The 18,295-nt window shown below is 45.8% G+C and overlaps 1 protein-coding gene across 15 annotated transcripts in view; it reads left to right on the forward strand.

The window, feature by feature from the left end:
• The window catches only part of NFIA (nuclear factor I A), a 233,890-nt gene that overhangs the window by 65,221 nt on the left and 150,374 nt on the right, over positions 1-18,295 (forward strand). The gene's annotated exons all lie outside the window — the stretch shown is intronic.

Below are 18,295 nucleotides of genomic sequence, written 5' to 3' on the forward strand. Positions count from 1 at the left end.
TCTGCCGCATGTGTCTCGCAGACTGGCATTTGTCCATAAAGTTATTTTAGTAGGTAAAAAGTCTCGGAGCGCTCGAGCTGCGCGCGTTCTTTATGTAAAATGGATTTCCCTTGCTGGCCTGGGGCCAGGAGCGCAGAGCACACGCTGGGCGAGGGGAGCGCTTCTCTGCAGAGGAACTGGTGGACTGACACACTCTAATTTTTTGGCTCCTGACCAGACAAGCTCGATGCCAAAATTCAACAAAATAACACATGATTGTGTAATAGGAACAGTGCTCAAAGTGAGCAAGAGCTCGCAGGAACTGAATACCAGCACTTTTTTCCCCCCCTCCCCTTGTACGGCAGAAGCTCGGAGCTGGCACTTTCAATATACGGCTTCAATGGAAGAAGGAATAAATATAACTGCGATGTAAAGAATGAGGAGTAACGTACGGCCGAGATGAGGAAGGGGGGAAGAGGACGGGGAGGAGAGAGCAAGGGAAGGAGGGAGGCAGCGAGATGGAGAGAGTTAAAATTACTTTTGTGAGACTTCCTTCTAACATGCTCCATAGTGCTCGTGGCTGGGTTAACCCTGTCTTCCCTGCAGCAGATCCCCAAACTGCTCCAGGCGTCGTGGCTTCTCGTTTAATGCCTCTTCCCTTGGGAAACAAACAACGGCATGCAGCCCCCACAGCAGTGCTGGGGTGGTCAGAAGGGCTGGAAATGGAGCAGAAAGTCTTTCTGGAAAACTATTCTGCTTTTTCTTCACGTTGCATGTCTGAAAGAAAGGGAACGTATGCAGAAATACCGGTTTTCTTCATAAAGTAACCTTCGTTAACCTGGGTTTGTTGGTCCTGAGCTTACCTCCCAGCACCAAACCAACTTTACTGTAATAACTTAATTAAGCTTCCTTGAGAAGGTAAGCAGAATTTAGTAGCTTCATCTGCAAAAGGCAGGTGTCTACAGGGCTGCACATGGCAACTCTTGGAAAGTGCAAAGCAACACAATAGGAAGTGAAAACCAACACAGCCTATGGAAACTGCAAGGGGTCGTTGGGTCAGCAGCATGTAATTACAAGAGTTGGAAGTTGGCCAGGGCAAGTATGGCCATAGTGTCAGGGAAGCACTGCGTGCCCACACCTCTTGAGAACTTTGTGGTTTCAGAGTGGTCCCTGAACGTCTCCTGGTCCTTCCGCCCATGGGGAGCCACAGCCAGGAGTGTTCTTAGAGGGACTGTGCAGGAGGCAAGGGCAGCCTTCCTGGAGAGAGCGTGGCAGACCAGGAGTTGGCTGTGATTTCCTGCTGAGCAGTGATGGATGTGCTTGCAAGGAATGGGAAACAACTGTCCTCAGCTCTGGAATTACCTCATCCCAGACCACAAACGGATGGTCACAGGACGTTGCTAGCCACATTTTTTTCCTACTCTCTACATCTCATGTAGGCAACTTGATTTCCCCCAAAATGGATCGAAATCCATTGGAGCATGGTCTGATTCTTATCCTCTTAGTGCTTCTCTTGGGTTTATCCCTCTTATCAACCCAGTGTCTTCCTAAGACAGATATTCCTGCAGCAGATAAACCCCAACTCTCTAAACCAGAGACCTTGTTGGGATTGCATTTTGTAATCTTTGTAGAGGACAGATAAGATTGTGCACAGTTTGTGCTCTTTCTCGTATTCAGTCTGCCTGTGAGAAGTGTAGGACCTGTGTCCTCCTGTTCTTTTATATAAAAAGCCCACCACCATTTTTTTTGGTGTGGTTTGGTTGCTAGATTTTTCACGTAGAAATGCAAATAGTCACAAATGATGCCATTTCAGGTTGAGTCCATGCAGTGCTGTGTACCGCTGTGCCACTCCTTATTGTCCCTGTTCTGAATTGCTTACAGTGAAGAATAAGCCAAAAGTAAACAAGCTGGTTTGGTGTGTTTGTGGCCTTGGGGAAAATAAACTGTATTAATGATATGTTATATTATTTAATTTGGATTTTTTATGCCTTATCGAGTACAGAATAGAAAATGCAAAATAAATAGTAAATAAAAAATAATGATGTGGGAGTTAAAGTCATCCTGGTGTGCGATAACATTAAGTGTGGCAGTAATTATGGCTCGGACTTTCCATGTAAAAAGCAGATTTTTTGCTCATAACTGGTTTTATATCCTTCTAGAACAAAGTAAAAAAAAAATCTTCTGGCAGTTTTTTAATTGAGGTTTTATAACGTTAACGGTCTAATACTATAAAGAAGTCAACACTTCTGCTGTTTTTTTAAAGCCAGATACAGGTTGGGCATCATGCTAAGTGTATGTGTGTTTGTATCCCCAAACACTCGCTCTCTTTCTCTCTCTGTCTCTGGTAAAGGAAACAGGAGACCTTCAGAGCAAATACTTTTACAGGATTCAGAAATGTAAAGCAAGTTCTTCTTCCCTGGGTGTACTTGGGTTGTTTCTCTCGGTGGGGCTGGCTGTTAAAGCTGTGCTGTTGTAGAAGTGAACCAACTGTGGAAAGAATGTTTCTCAGCCTGTTGATGTGGGTACGAGTGCAAATGACAGCAGTGCAAAGCCGATGTACAAAGACAGACCTTGAGGTGGGCATAGAACTGCGTGCTGGCTGTAACACTGCCGTAAGTTGAATGTAGCCCTACCAACCCACTCCATGTCCGCAGATCACTGCAGCAGTGCCAGGGCTCCTGCGCTGCCCCACGGTGAGCTCTGCAGAGCAGACTTTGCCCCAAGGGCAGGGAAATTCCTGGGGCTTCTACATGCCGGCACTGGAGCTGTGGCCTCGTGGCCAGGAAAGCATTAGAGGTTACTAGGAATTACATGAGCTTTACGCCCAGAAACCTGCCTTGCTTTGGGTTACCTTGTTGGCACTCAGGGCTTGGGGAACTCCCAGCTCTGCAATGGATCCCCTCTGTCCTGCAGCCAGCTTTGCTGCACATCTCTGTGCTACGTGCTCTTCCCAGGGAAAGGCCTGACTTTTGGTACTTGGAAAACAAAACAAAACAAAAAGCTATCAACAAACCACACCAAAGGACAATAAATCAGGAGTGGAAAGAAAGTAACTTGCAGGGAAACGTGCAGCTGTAGGTGGAATGCCCTGACTCTGAGCAGCATCCACCAATGGCCCAACTGAAGCTGCTGCGCAGTGTGGGTGTCACAGCAGTAACATTAGACCAGGCAACTGCATTAAGGATGGTTTTACTTGCACGTGAGTAGAGAATCTGAATTGCTTAGCTCTCAATGTTTTTTTTTTAATGTGTTAATTTATTCTTTTTCGTATTAAAAAAAAAAAAAAAGACTGGAAAAAGAGCGCAGACTTGGTAACAATAGCTGATCCCAAACAAACAGCAATTTGCTCTTACCACTCCACAAAGATAAAACATGTCATGTACATTAGCAAAAGATAACTGACATTAACACAGTAGGCAAGGTGATTACGTACCACACTATTGACTCTGTGTGATCATTATTGCTATTTGGTGGGTTGCTTAAGTGGGTACCTGAAGGTTAAGTAATAACAATAGCAAAAACAAGAGGGAAGCAGTGAGAATGAGAGAAAGGAAAAAGGAGATAGAAAACATTGACGCAAGGTTAAGATGGAGGAAAGTGGATAAGTAGGGGTGTGGATGTCTAAAGAGAAAGGTGAGGTGGCTGTGCCTTGGTTAAGTAATATTTAAGGGCTGTGATAGAGCTGGTGGCTGAGTAAATAATGCATCCAGTTTTGCTTCCCTTGAGATTTTTATGTTTGCAAAAATAGCACAAGTGAAATTCAGTTTTGGGGTAGGCCTGTGACTATCAAAGTAAAAGCCAAACCAGAATCAAATCCCTTTCTGTATTTTCAAAGAGGTGTTCTTTCTCCCCAGCTTTGAGCAAAATCCAAGGTAGGGTGCAGCGACAAGAGATGTATGTTTATTGGTTTGTGGTTGGTTTTTGTGTTTTTTCTAAGCAGCCTGTTTTCAACTCATCCTCTTTCTGGTTTGAGGCTTTGAAAACGTTTTGATACTCGGAACGTATCCCTGCCAGAGAGCTGGGGTCTGTCGCGGGGCTGTGACGCAGCACTGCGATGGATGGAAGTGGTGGCAGTGCTCTCAGCCTGAAGCTCAGGGGTCTGGGCAGGCTGGCGGGGCAGAGAGCATCCCTGCTTGTTCCGCAGTCCTCGCTGCTTTATGGTGAAATAGCTTCTCTGCGCTGGAGCTGGTGATGAATGCCGGCTTTTCTTTCGGAATGCATCGCCAACATTATAATATCATGCTGCAGAATCAAGTCTAATTTCAAATTGTATTAACCTATTTACAAAACATATCAAGGGGACGTTTTTCAAGGGAATAGTTCTCTTCTTTATATAAATTGAAAAATAAAATACTTCTTTTAATATTGCGTTCTGGAGGCACTGGGCCTAACTGTTTCACTGAAATTAATATCTAGAAGGAAGCCATTGCAAATTTTATATTGACATCGGGACGTAATGTTATGGCTTTTTAGGGTGGATATGCACAAACTAGCTAATAGTTTTGCGGCTGATGAACATAAATTTTAATATCTATACTTCCCAGCTTGTAGCAATGTTGTCTGAAGTCTGGGATGACTGATGTTAATCTCCAACTTGTTTGTGGCTTTCCAAAAATGAACTTCAAGGAGAGTAAAATGTGATGTAGTTCTCATTTGTATATGAATTTTTAATAGAAAATGCTATCTGAGATCTGTCCTATGTAATAGTTTAACAAAACTTTAAAATATAGCTGTGTTCTTGTATTGAGGAAGGAGGAATGTGCACACATACTAGCTGTTAATTGCATTGCTGTTCTTAGAGCTTGCATAGAGGTGCCTCCTGTATTATAAATTAATCGTCCTGTGCTCATGTAGAGTTTGGAGTTTTAAAAGATGAAGCCAAGCAAAGGAAAGGTGGAGTCGATGATGCCAGCTCAGTTTCTTCTCAGAAAGCGGCATTTGGGGAATGGTGTCTAAGATACAAAAGAGAAGCGTCCAATTTGATTTTTATTGTTTCTCTGGAGTTAAACTGAAATTACAAAAGCTTTGTAGTTGAGGATGTTATAGATAATCCCTCTGAAGACAGAGTACGAAAACCTGGCTTTGCTAAAGGAAAGAGGAATTTATGCTATTGATCTCAAGCTGACTAGCAGGTTGCTCCCCTGGTCTATGTGGAGTAAGATGCTAGGCAGTGCAGTGTGTCCTGGTGTACCCGAATCCATGGCTTTTGTTAGGCTAAGGCACGTTTCATGGCAACCTCATGGTTTGGAGCCAAATTTCAGAGATGCTGAGGCCCCCCTGCCCTGGCAGCTTGCATTCAGGTCAGTGAAGCTGAGTCAAACCCTTCCAAATGAGCGGCATATCAGATGGGGATGAGGCAAAGGCTCGCAATGCGCAGGAGTTTGAGTGTCTCTTGTGCTGTAGTTTTAGCCATGAGCACTGGATTTGTTTGAGAGCAAACAGAGACGCACTAATTGATGAGAGTGTTATGCAAATAAAAAAGAGAAATGGGATGGGTAAAATAAAGGAACTGTAAAACACTTTATTATGCCTGGAAAGCCAAGCTAATCTCAGAGGAATTCTGCTAGGATAAAATGTTAGCTGCTTTGACATTTTAAGCCTTTAAGAGTTGTCTTGGAATTTTCTATTTCATTTACTTTTGTTACTTTGTTAGGTCTGTCTACAGAAATGCCTCACATTTTCCTCACTCTGCCCTTCCCTCTTCCCAGCTAAGGGTAGCGTGGCAGCACATTGGGCTTGCAGGGCATTGAAATGGTTAAGTGAATTGAACCTCAGGTGCTTTGTTCTTGTGCTGGATGCCTGCTGCTGGGAGGCAGGCAGACACTGCCCGCGCCAAGCACAGTGCTCCTGCAGGGAGCCCAGGACATGGCTTACCCTACAAGACCACAAAATGAGTGGTTGCAGCTGAGTAACCTGAGTGCTGTAGAAGCTGAAGCATGGCAGAAAGTGGGTGCGTGAGCTCAGCTTCTTTTCTGACCTTTCCTCTCACTGCTCCTTCCACTTTTCATGGACTTGATCCTTCTTTCACCTCAGATGGGTAAGCAGGCAGGCTGCTTTAATGAAAGCAATACTGTGTCAAGAGGGATTGCTGGCAAAACCCTTCCCAGCCAGTCTGACCTAGCACCTCAGCAATGTTCTTGGCTTTGGCCAGCAACAGCTTGAAAACCCAGGTCTGTTTCTGAATCCAGATGGTGGTGCGTTGCCATATGTCAACAACACATGTCATCCTGATTAAAATTTTAACCACATCCATTCTGCCATCCCCATAAACCATCCTCGGCCCGCTGCGTGGCGAGGGCTCCTTCCGTGCTCATCCTTCCTCTAGCAGAACCGTGCAGTTGGTGGCGGTGTGGGCAGTGCTGTGGCTTCTTTGTTGGTATCTGCCTCCCCATCCAGCCTCTTGGTGGTCCATTGTCCTTATGGGGGCTGCTGGAACAAGCTCTCTGCTTCAACTGCTTCTGGAATTATGATCTTTAGACATCGGAATAGAAATGAGGGGGGAAAAAAATAACCCCTGAGCCTAACTTATTTTAATCACCTGTTAGGGCCTGTTGAGTTGTCTGTTAGAAAGCATTCTGCCCAGCCTTGGGAAGAGGGATAACATATTCCTGTTGAAACACAACCTTGTCAGGTTGCTCTGAAGTGTAGTTGCATGTACCTCTGGTCCTGAGCTCTTCAGCAAGTTGACTTACCTCTGTTTCTGAGCTCAAATGTGTAGCTCTTCCTAAGCCGGGGACGCGAATCCCTGCACCTCCCAAGGCAGGCTTGGCCTCTTGCTGGCAGGAAACATCCTTCAAAGAATTCTGCATTAAAAGCCTCCTGGGCTTTTCCCTGTGCTTAGGTAGAGGTAGGCTGCAGAATCAGGCCATGCTATGGGCTGCTAGATCTACTTCAGCTGAGATCATTTAGGGAGTTGTAAATGGTTTCCCTAGCTGTGCCTCTTTCACATTTTAGCTGGGTTTCTTCAACAGTTTCCCCCTCTTCTGTAGGTACAGCTCGTGTAACTTTTATCCCTTCAGCCGATTTCATTCCAGCACGGCAGACAGATAAAAGCTCTCAAAGACACCAAGTTTCTCCTGCCTTGTGCTGAAAGTGGTGGCTGAGCAGGGAAGGGACACCCCCAGCCGCATCCTCCCAGAGGAATGTCTGCAGGGAGAGCCTCACCTTTGTCTGCCCAGCACATCTGTCAGCACGCAGACCTTGGGAGCAGCCACACGCAAACTGCCTCTTGCTCCTCCAGATGTGAGGGCCATAGGTCGGGACGGGAGGAATCGCAGGGAAGGGGAAGATGAATCATAAAGGAGTTGGGGGAGAAGCGCAGGATGTTGTGCAGGGAGGAATGAAGACGTGATACAAATGCACAGGAAATGAGGCTTTGTTCTCCGTGGTGATAGTGGAACAACTTGTCTTTCTGAGAAGAAGAGGAGCAACGGGGAAGGGGAAAAAGCTTCTGATGATTAAATATATTCTCTATTTATATATTTTTTCACCTCTTCGTAGTGCAGTGGATTTACATCCCCTTTTTGAGCTCTCTTCCAGTAACACAACATATGCAAATGCAGCAATAAAGTGTCTGGCCCACAGCTTGCAGAAACCAGGATAAATTGGTGGTAGACATCACTTGTCCATATCTGAATTTGCTTGCAAACTTTGTGGTTCGGGAGAGTTGGTTTGAAAACCGCACTGCTCCTGTCCCCACGGGGAATCTGGACTGCTCCCTGTCTAAACAGAGGTGCAACTTGTGTGATCAATCTCCTAAATCACAGCAAGTTAATTGAAGGGTATATTATAAATCTTGAAGGAATGAACTTCTTAATTTCCTTTTCGAGGAGGAAAAATATCTTTTGAAAGCCAAGGACGGTGAAGTGCTGAGCTGCTGTAAGGTCTGGGGCCACATGCAGCTCTAGCTTCCATCACACAAACAACAGCAGTGTCCCAAAGGCAGCACTTGGCATGGAGGTAGGATTTTAGAGAGGAAGATTCAGGGAATGAGCTCTTGTCTCTCACCCACTATTGCGTGTTCATATCTCCAGAGCAGGCATTTCCAATGACACTTTCTGTTTTGTTCCACAAGTGTTGGAGCGATAGCATTCGTCCCTTGGTCTTTGTTCTTGTGTTGTCACCTCTGTCTTCAAAACTGATGAAGTACCTGAATGAATAACAACCAAACAGATAGAACTCTTAATACACTGCACACAACCACCTGCACGAGGAAAGGGATGGATTTGGATCTCGTTCTTCTGGGCAGGTCACATACTTCCAAGGCAATGCCAAAAGCATGCTCTCAGTTCTCTTCAGTGACCGGTTGCTGGTGGGTAGAATGCCAATGTAGAGAGATGCTATTTATGTAGCAGAGCTTGTTGCCTTTTTTTATTTAGTATATATTTGTAGCAGATACTGAGTTAGATTCCTGGCTAGGGTAAAACAGCACAGCTCTGTTGGCTTCTGTGATTTCCATAGTTCAGAGTCTGGCATGTATTTTATTTTCAATGTATATTGACTGTCAGCCAAGTAAAACCCGTGCCACTAAACCTATGCTGTTGTCTAATGCACTGCTGATTTTTTGCAGTGCTGCTATGAATAACAGTGGAAGAAATTAAATAACTGTTGGGATGACTTTTCTTACACTTTCTACAGTCTGCTCTAATTTGGTATCTACAGTAAACGCACAATTTGAAGGCCTTTTGGGGTTAGATGTGGAGGCTATGCCTAGTGAAGAAATCAGCTCTTATAGTATGCCTTTGACCTGTTCAGGGATTTTGGGACTTGCTTGTGTCTCAGTTTCCTCTTCCATGAAATGGAAATAATGCCATTTGTGTGAAGATTAATTAGTCAGATTAATCAAAAGCTGGATTTTGTAAGGCGAGTGCTACTGTTTCAAAAAACTTCCTTTTCTGGGTTAAAAGGAAACAAGCCTCAGGATTAGTGAGGTCTTAAGCAATATTGTTGGATGGTTTTTCAGTGACACAAATACAGATACCTTTTTAAAAAGTTCAAAATGGACATTGGTGGTAAGTAAAATTGCTGGCCAGTAACAAGCAACGGTTAAAACAAAGTTAATTAAGCATTAACTGTGGAGGAACCTTCTTAGAGACAAGTACATGGTAACCCTGGGCTTATTGCCTGCCCATGTTTCCAATATATGTATTTATTTGCTGCTGGGTGGGTCCCTTTGGGATTCTACATTTGGGTGCTTCAAGGGCACTTGAGTGCATGAAAGTCCTGCTGTAATTAAGCATGTGAGGAATGTTCCCAGCTGAAGAGCAAGTACCGACTGGCTCTGAAGATCTCAGCGTTGGATGCAGATGATGACGCCCTGGTGATTGCCACTCAAGTGCCAATGTCCTCTGGTGGGCGGTGGTGGCCATGGTGAAATATTCTCGGTGTCAGTAAGCGGAGAATGTGGCTTTTCAGTCTTGTCAGTAAGCAGCGGGACTGGTTTGAGGGCTCACTTCCTTGTGATTAACCTCCAGAAGCAGCGTATCAATAATATCCATTGTCCTGCTTAAGCTCACAGAATCTTGTAAACCTGAAGGAAAGGCCACCCCACCCTCCAGCTAGGCCCTGGGGACTCGTTCTTTGCACGTCTGCAGTGACGGGAGAAAAATCACGCTATTTGTACCCTCTGCTCACTTGGGACAGTGGCATTTGCAGTCCTGGCATCAAAATTGCATATCTCACCTCTGAGATGTCTGCATTTGTGCAGGTTTTAGCCTGCAAAAACTTTTTTTTTTTTTTTCTTTTTTTCCAACCGTGATATTTGCAGCTTCATTCTTGCCAGATTGTTTTCTTTAATTTAGTGAGATTTATTCTCCAGGTTTGGAAGGGAAATCCTCCTTTAGTTCTCTCAGAGCTAGGTGTTTAGTCAAAACGAGTCACGTGGGTGTGTTTTTCATCGGCGGAGAGAGACGGATGCATCTGCAGAGGTTTCCAACCTACGCTGGGAGATGTGTTTGGGAGAGGAAGGCTGTTTGTCTGCTCTCTGTCCACCGGTGTCCTGGGAAAGCCTGGGAAACTGGCTTTGGCTTTAATGTAGGTAAAGCGAGGTCAGGGACACCAGCGCACATCGTAAGGGAGCAGAGCCGTTATGCCTATTGTGTGTGCACATGAAGATATGAAGGAGTTAAGTTTCCTGACATGACACGGGGGCAAGCACCCTGTTATTTGCTTTAAAAGATTTTTGCGTCTGCATCTTTCTGATGCAGTGTGTTTTAAATTCGCTGCAAATAATTCTTTCAGCTGTTTCCTAGACATCCTGTCACGCAACTGGATAAAACAATATAGCCAGCTCAGTGGAAAAAACAATAAATTACACAATAAAAATGTATACAGCGTACTCTTTGTGCTAGGGCCTGTGTCACTGCGTGACTCTAGTTTGACACCAGCAAAACCTGGGAATTTGCACCGTGCAGTAGTGGGAATGAAAGAGCCGTGCATCGGGTCCGCAGCACTGGGGTGTGCTGAAGTTTTAGAAATGGTTAAGAACAAAATAGCCGTGAAATGCTGCATATGAAGCTCATTACTTAGCAGTAACGGTGACTTTGGTAATGTTAACATTTATGAAAATATTTCTTCTTAGAACTTTTTCCTATGCATATTTAAAAACTAGAATTCCGCTGTTTGCAGAGGAATGCAATTAACATCATGAATCAAAGCGGGCTTTTAAAGAATGTTCTAAAAACTTGAGGAATTGAGAGAAAAGGTCTACTTTTAATCAAAAAACCATGGTTGAAATCACTGCTCAGGCAGATCTGGTACTACTTCTGCCAGCAGAGGCGGCACGTAGCTCCCTGCAGTGCATTTGGGCACCTGTGTTCTCTGCAGAGGCTCTTGCCCCTCTCACTGGTCAGCTTTGACTCCTGTATGCAGGCAGAGGGGCCAGGCACCAGGCAGAGGTAAGGTAAATAAGAAGCAATTCTGGCAATTTTTATGGAGAGCAAAGCCCGAATTAAATGCTGAGCATCAAGGAGCAGGGATGGTGTCAGGTTCTGGTGGCACATCACACCGTATGAAACTCAAGAGCAGGGCTCGCACCGCAGGGCTTTAAAAGCTCTTTGTCTTTGTTCCAGTTTAATTTCCTCCTGGGTTCCTTGGCCATCACCCTACGCACACAAGCCCTTCCCTCCGTGATCCCTCTGTGAAGAACACTGAATGGTGTGTGAGGACGGCCCTCGGTACACGTGGCAGTGTCCCTATGGGGCGGGCACCTCGGGGAGCCAGCTGAGCCAGGCCATGCTCCATGCGGAATTGGCTTGCGGGGTACGGGGCTGTGCTAATTACGGCGGTGGGTGTGAGCTGTGCAACAGTTTTGGTGCTGGACTCAAGTCTCTGAACACTCCGTGTGTTTCATAGGAACTGTGGAGCAGCCACTGAGCCTTGGGTGCCAATCTGCTCGCGTTGCAGCACCGATTTGCTGCGAGGAGTGGGGCTTGGTGGCCCGGTGCCAGACCTGGGCTGCCAGAAGAGCTCAGAAGTTTCCTGATCCTGCTCCCCACCTCCCAGCTCCGAAGGGAGCTGCTGCCTCTTTCCCATGACAGCTTTGTCACCCGTCCAAAACGCAGGCATTTGTCAGGATGTTCTCTCCTTTCCTGCGATGGAAGCGGCTCTGTTTCTGCCCTGCAGCAGGGAAGGAGTTGGGCTTTCACAGCCTTCGTGTGCATAGGCCCTAAGCGGGCTCCTCACGTTGGCTGTGTTAGGAAGCACAGGTGATGGTTATTTTAGGGGCCATGCAGCAGAATAACCATGCTAGGGCTAGGATGAGAGAGTGTTCACACAGTGATTCCTGCATTTGGCTGGATAGATCCTCTCAGACATGCGTACCGTGCCAGTACAAGCTGCCTCCATCCCCAGCCACAAGCTCTCTTAGAGCCACAGGACAGCTTGCAGTGTGTTCTCAAAGTCAGCACTTCATCCCCAAAAGCCCAGCAGCACTTTTCTCAGTTCCGTGCTCTCCATGTTAACGTCAGCCCATCCTGATTCAGGCAGGATCAACGCGTGTAAGCTTGCATTAGTGTATAAACCCAAAATAGGGAAGAAGAAAATGGTTTAATTTTCAGACCCAAGATCCTAGAAATTTGTTCAATGATGATCTTGGTGCCTGAATGGGTATCCTTGCTCACGGCAGGACCAAATAACAGCCCAAGTGCACGGTGCGCAGTTGGGCCCTCATTTACTAAATTACAGAGCTCTCACTGGCGCTACCAGGTCAGTGGGTGAAGCAGCTGTGGGTTAGGACACTACAAATCTGACAAGAATTAATGCATTCGTAATTCTTTTTAAGCCAGTAATGTATCCACGGCTTCCAGGGGGAGGTATTTTCAGATAAGAAATGCGCGAGTCGGTTGTTACATTAAGCTGGCTCTCGTTAATGGCAGCCTTTCTTGCCGTTGTTTCTGATTGCATTAGTGGCAAATTCTGCTCTTGGAGAGATTAATGTCCAAGCACAACTTGTGGCAGAAATGTTGCCTTGTGGCTGGGGCAGTGGCTGAGGACACTGCTGCACAGGGAGATGCCAGGACGGCGAGTGACAGGGCAAAATTGCTACTGGGGAATGGTGCTCCTGCTCTGGTGTCCTGCACTTACAGACCTACCTGCTTTGGAGGAGGTGTGCTTTGGGCACACAGCTGTGGCAGGGAAACTCCTACAGGATTTCAAATTGTTCATTGGCTGCAGAGATATTCATGTTTTAAATGTGCTTCAACTGACTGATGAATATTGTCTCCCAAAAAACCTATTGAAGAGCAAGTATATATTTAAAATAGGATATAGAAAGATATCTGCATGCAGGCAGACCTGTAATTTTGTTGTAAACAGATTTGTTCTCCTGTAGCTCACCTGTGCTGTTAAGTCCAAGTGCTGTCATGCTCATGGCATCCAGGCAGAGATGTGTTTGCAAACTCTTATTTCAGCCTGCAGAAGGGCTTGTTAGGTGCTCCCAGATGGTATTCGTACAAACTCCTCCTCAATTAGGTGATTTTTTTTGCAGTGCCAACTTGTTGGTATGTCTCTTTTAGCTGTCCCTTCTATTCAGCATTCCTTTCTGTCTTCGGAGGTCCTCTCATTTCTCCCTTGTCTGTCACAACGCTGTTTTCTTACATACGCTGAATAATCAAAGAGCTGTTTTGTCTCCAAAAAGTCATTAAACTAAGAGCCATCATCAGAAATGTGTACTTAGAAGAGTAGTGGAAGCGGCAATGGAAAAATGTGTCTGTGCAACACATTCCTCATTGTGTTTAAGTACAATAACGTCCGGTCTTCTTCCTATAGATAGAGTGCTTTTGTAACATTGTGTTTTCATGAAGTTCCTGCTTTTATTCATGCCCCAGCAGCACATGCAGTTGCACGGAACGGTACTGCAGCCAACTCTTGAGCTCTCGGCAGTTGTCTGAAGGAGCCTTCAAGCGAGGCGTTCCTTTTGCTGGATTTTGTCCCCTTTGTCCCACCGTGCAGGTGCAACCTGCCCGAAACGTGGCTGAGTGACTTCAGCTGCATAACGCATCTGAAGGGCAAGCAGATCGGCTTGCGAAAGCATCTTGTGCGGCTCGTTGGGTGGTAGCGTAGCTGAGACACAGTTGGCCCCATCCATCCTCATGGGAATCTCCTCACCCTGGGGCTGAGCGTGGGCCCCTTGGCTCGTGAGGGAGGCGGGCAGGCTGCAGGCTGCATTTCCAGCACTGGTTCAGCACAGACACTGGTTCCTCACCCCGCTGTCCGGAGCAGCCTGCCCGGGTAGGGGCTGTCCCTCGGCGGGTGAGACGAAACGTTGTCATGCTTTTATCTGTGTGCAAATTAAATGAGTTAATAGGGTATTAAAAAAAACCTTGTGTTTACATTGTTGTCCTCCTCTAGGGTAACAATCTACAAATTGATCTAAAAAGATTGTATTTGCTTCGGGGGAAAAAAGAAAATTGTATTAAGCCACAATCGCACTAATTATTGACCGGGGGGAGCTGAGCTCTGGGTATCACCGAGATTATAATAATTACATGGAGCTGTTTTTTTAAAAGCAGTATCCTACACGGCTCTGAGTATTGAATTAAAGGGAAAGTTGTATTATAGACTTCATGTCGATGCCTGGTTGTGAGGTCTGGGTGAAGAAGAAGTGATCAGCTGAAAAATAATAAAAGACAAAGAAGTTAAATACAAAGGAGAAGGGGAATAAACATAATCTTTCTTATTATCATTTCATCCGAACCGCATCTACAGCAGAAACTTTAGTCCAAGTAATGGCAGTATGTATTACTTCTAAATTTGTCACTTTGTGTACAGCATTTGTGTACTGGCAAAAGGCGTAGTGTTAAAGGCATTTCTGTCAAAACAACCCGTTGCTTTGGGGGACCTAGTATGAACTTTATTGGCAAAAGCATTTTTTATTTGTATAAGGTACAGTTACAGTGGAGGAGGTTGCCAGCATAGCTGTACGAGGGATTTCTTTGCCAGGCTGACCGAGCCCAAAGACTTTTTCAAAGTAATTGCCTGTACGCCAGGTTTGCTTTGCTCTTATTAACAGCGGAGCTCGTTGTGTTTGCAGAGAGCGCTGGGCACTGAGGGCAGTTATTGTGCTTTGGCTGTGGGACACAGCAGTGCCAAAGAGCTGGGTTTGTTCCCTCGTCGGTAGGACGGCTGAGCGATGCTGCAGTGCCGGTCACATTTGCTGGCTGTGTGCTGCACCGGGGCTGGCAGCAGGGAATGCAAGTAGAGAAATCGGAAAGGAGCAAAGTTTGGGGAAAAAAAATACATAAAGTAAAGGTGTGTTACTCTAGTTTTACTATAGCTGTGATAGTTTAAGGATGTTGGCAGGACCAGGGTTGTACACAGAGGCATCGTGCCTCGCTATGCTGCCTCTGTGTAATGGGGGAACAAACCCAATTAACATTTATCTGTAAATCTCTAGCCATTAAAACTTAGCCAACTATTGCACTTTTTAATGTGGAACAGTGTCACACATCCGTTGCATTCAAACATGCAAGCAGTGTTTTCACCGATATGGTTAAGTAACCCAATACTCTATAGCTGAAAGATCAGTCGAACAAAGTATCCATCTAATTAAATCTAATCAGTCAGTGCACAAGCTTACATTGTGGTCATCGCCTTGGTATGTACGGGAGGTTTTGAAGCAGCGAAGCAAGGGGCATGAGATTGAATAAGTGTTAGATGATGAAAGGCAAGGGTTAAAAACTTTCAAACTACAGTGTTAACATTTCTTCCCTGTCATCAGCTATCTGATATTTTGGTATTTCAGAACGGGGGGGAGGTGGGGAAGAAGAAAAGAAAAGAAAGAACAAACGAAGTATGCATGGCATCTCGATCCTGGGTACAATGAAGCAAATGCTCTGTGAGCTGCACAGTGTCCAAGTCAGGCTGTGTGCAAAGTTAGTTACATCTGAGCGCTTACAGCAAGGGCTGCCGTGCTCCGTGCTGTGCATTTCAGTGACAGAAATGAACAATTGTCAAACTTTTTGGACTTGTAGCCCAGGTCTGGGGCAGGAAGGTGGGCTCTTCACGGCTGAGTTTGATGGAAGAAAAGGTCGAAGCTTTGTTAGGAGGCACAGAGCTGCCTCTCCTATGAATAATAAATATTGCTAATTTCATCCATTAAACCTAGATAAGACCTCTTCATGCGAGAATAGCAAGAAGCACTTCCTAATAATGTTCCTAAATTTCTTGGGTGTTTTGAGGCAACTCCTAGAAACCCAAAGCCTCATCTTCGGGCTGTCCGAGCCAGGAGCGATTTTGGCTCTTACGTAAGCAGGCACAGCAGTGCTCCAGGACAGACTTTGGCCCTCAACCTGTTGCTCATACGAAGTCAGACGATGTGTCCAAAACAAACCGAATTGCTGTCCCAGGGGCTGGGGCAGGTTCACAGTGCAGACTGATGCCAGTCCGCAGAGTTCAGTAGAGCTCCGCCGCTCATTTTGCTGCAGGGTGGCTCGGCCCCCCATCATGTCCCCTGCTGAAAGGCCCGCTGGGCGCTGGGCCCAGTCACTTCTCTGCATGGCTGCTTTGTTCACTCTTTCCTTCTGTGCCCAGCTGGCCCTGTGCTGCATGGTGCGGAGGGCTGTGCAGGAGATGTTGCAAGGCCGCTTCACGTCACGAGCGCTGTTTGCTGTTTGGCCTCTCTGGGTCAGCCTGCTCCAGACAGGCAAACAGAAACACAGGGCTAACCCCTTTCCACGGGTCCAAAATGAATGGTGTATGTTTAAGCCCATCTTTATCATTCTACCTGTGCTGGAGAATATTTTCCTTACTGCTGGGTAAGCCCAGATGTACGCCATCTGCTTGGCTTATGATCTTTGACATGATTGAGAGGCCACCAAAAATACCCAGCGATTGCATAGATTTCAACTGGCTGGTATAAAAGGAGAAGATGTTAATAATCAAGCGAGTAATATTTGCTGTTTTGGGGGCCTCTTACCGTTCTCCTAAGATATGTTTTGGAAGTAGATGCTGAACACTGCGCGTACATAAGCCCTTGCATGTATCCCTTCCCTTAGCCATATGTTTGAATACACACAGTTTCAGATGAAATACTGCAGAGTCTATTTTAGGTGTGTTTGAAAAGCTCAATAGCCTCAAATGCGCTGCCACAGCCTGCTCTTGAAAGCCGCCTCATTTCTGACTTTCTGTGGAGTCGCAGAGACCAAACATCTGAAGCGCTGCTTGTACCCCTGGGCTAACAGCAAAACCCCTTCTCTGTGCTCTGCTGAGCAGAATGCATCGCTCAGTACCGCGGGAGAGGTTTGGGTGTTTGCTGGCAGTGCAGAGATCAATGGGAGCTCGAGTCCCGCAGCATCGTGCCAGAGCAGCGCTCCAGATGTCCGATCGCACTCCGCGGGGCTCATACTTTGAAAATAGCGTGGGCTCTGCGAAGCGCTGTTGCAGTAATAAAATTGCACCTACTCCAGATCTTGTCTTCCCCATCCAATTAAAAAAGCATGTTTTCTGCTTATGGGTTTTTAAAAGTTGGCTGGCCAGCTGGGTTTCATTGCTTTTTCCTATTTTTTTGTTCCTTATTCGGTATTTTTTTCCTTTCTTTTCTTTTTTCTTTTTTTTTTTTAATATGTAACATTTGAATAGATGTTTGGTGCCGTTTTCTTTGATTGTTCGTATGCTGGTTTATGAGCACGGCAAAAACAAAAAAGGTCACTTAAAGGTTAGGAAAGACAGTTATCAGGCCTGTGTAAGTGAGGTATTTTAAGGCTCTGCTAATTGGCAGCACAGTTAAAGCATCATTCGTAAAATAGTGTGCATTAAAATGACCATATCCATTTTTAAGTGTATGTAGATTATTCCTTTGCCAAAAGGATTAACTCTACCTTCTCATCGTGGCCGTTAGACTGGGGTGTTTTTCCATGGGAGAGAGGAATTTTGGGCATTTTGCCTACAGCATCCAGGCTTGTACCCCTCGCTATTTGACTGTTACAGCTGGGAAAATCTGGGACTGAAAATGCAGCCATGTAATATGGCAACATCCAGAACAATAAGACAGGCAGATCTTTTAAATCTGTACTTTATAAAACATCTGTTAAAGAATATTAAGTCAGAAGTTCTGTTCACATATTTGCTGTGTTTCACTTATTAAACTCCAGCTTTACAGCTCGCCGTATTTTCCTTAATAGAATTACTGATCGAGCTTACTAGAAGGGTTTTTATTTTCTTAATTCTTGTTAGTTTAACCTTCTACAAAGCCTTTTGGGTAATGACCCGCATGCAGCATCCCAAACCTCTGTGGCTTTGACGGGGGCTGCTGGTTGTATTCAGCTGGTGTGGAGGAACCCCAGCAGACTTTCCTGCTGGTCTGTTTGCCCGTGTGCTGACACGCAGCCATAAGGCACGCTGGGTTTGCGCACAGCCCACGCTCCAGCCTGCAGGTCTTTTCCTTTTGTCTTTCAACCATCTCTCACTCTGAGTCGACAAATTCTGTTTTTTTTCTGGCAACTTCAGTGCCCAAATCAACATCTCGAACCCAAATTAAAACAACTGCGTGGCTCGACTCGCAGGAATTCCAAAATGGAAAGGAGGCAGCCCAGTCTTAATCTAGATTCTTTCCAAATGTTTGCAGCATTTTTGGTCAAGCCATGAGGAACATGTACCCAAAGTCTTCCCTCCAGGTAGATCCCATAAGTCCTGCAATAGCAGGCAGTCCTGACTGCCCTCACTGCAATTAGGGAAGAGGGGTGCTGCAGGATTCCAGCTGGGGCTGGGCACGCTGAGGGAGCTGGGGATGCTCTGGCTCTCACACGGGGCATGCATGAGACTTGTCCTGGTGCTGCACCAAAATCCAGTACTGCAACTAATGGGCCCCCAGGCCCAGTAT

The sequence above is a fragment of the Lagopus leucura genome, unplaced genomic scaffold (assembly GCF_019238085.1).
Source record: "Lagopus leucura isolate 7727_CA_CO unplaced genomic scaffold, USGS_WTPT01 Super-Scaffold_100009, whole genome shotgun sequence".
Classification (NCBI taxonomy): Eukaryota; Metazoa; Chordata; class Aves; order Galliformes; family Phasianidae; genus Lagopus; species Lagopus leucura.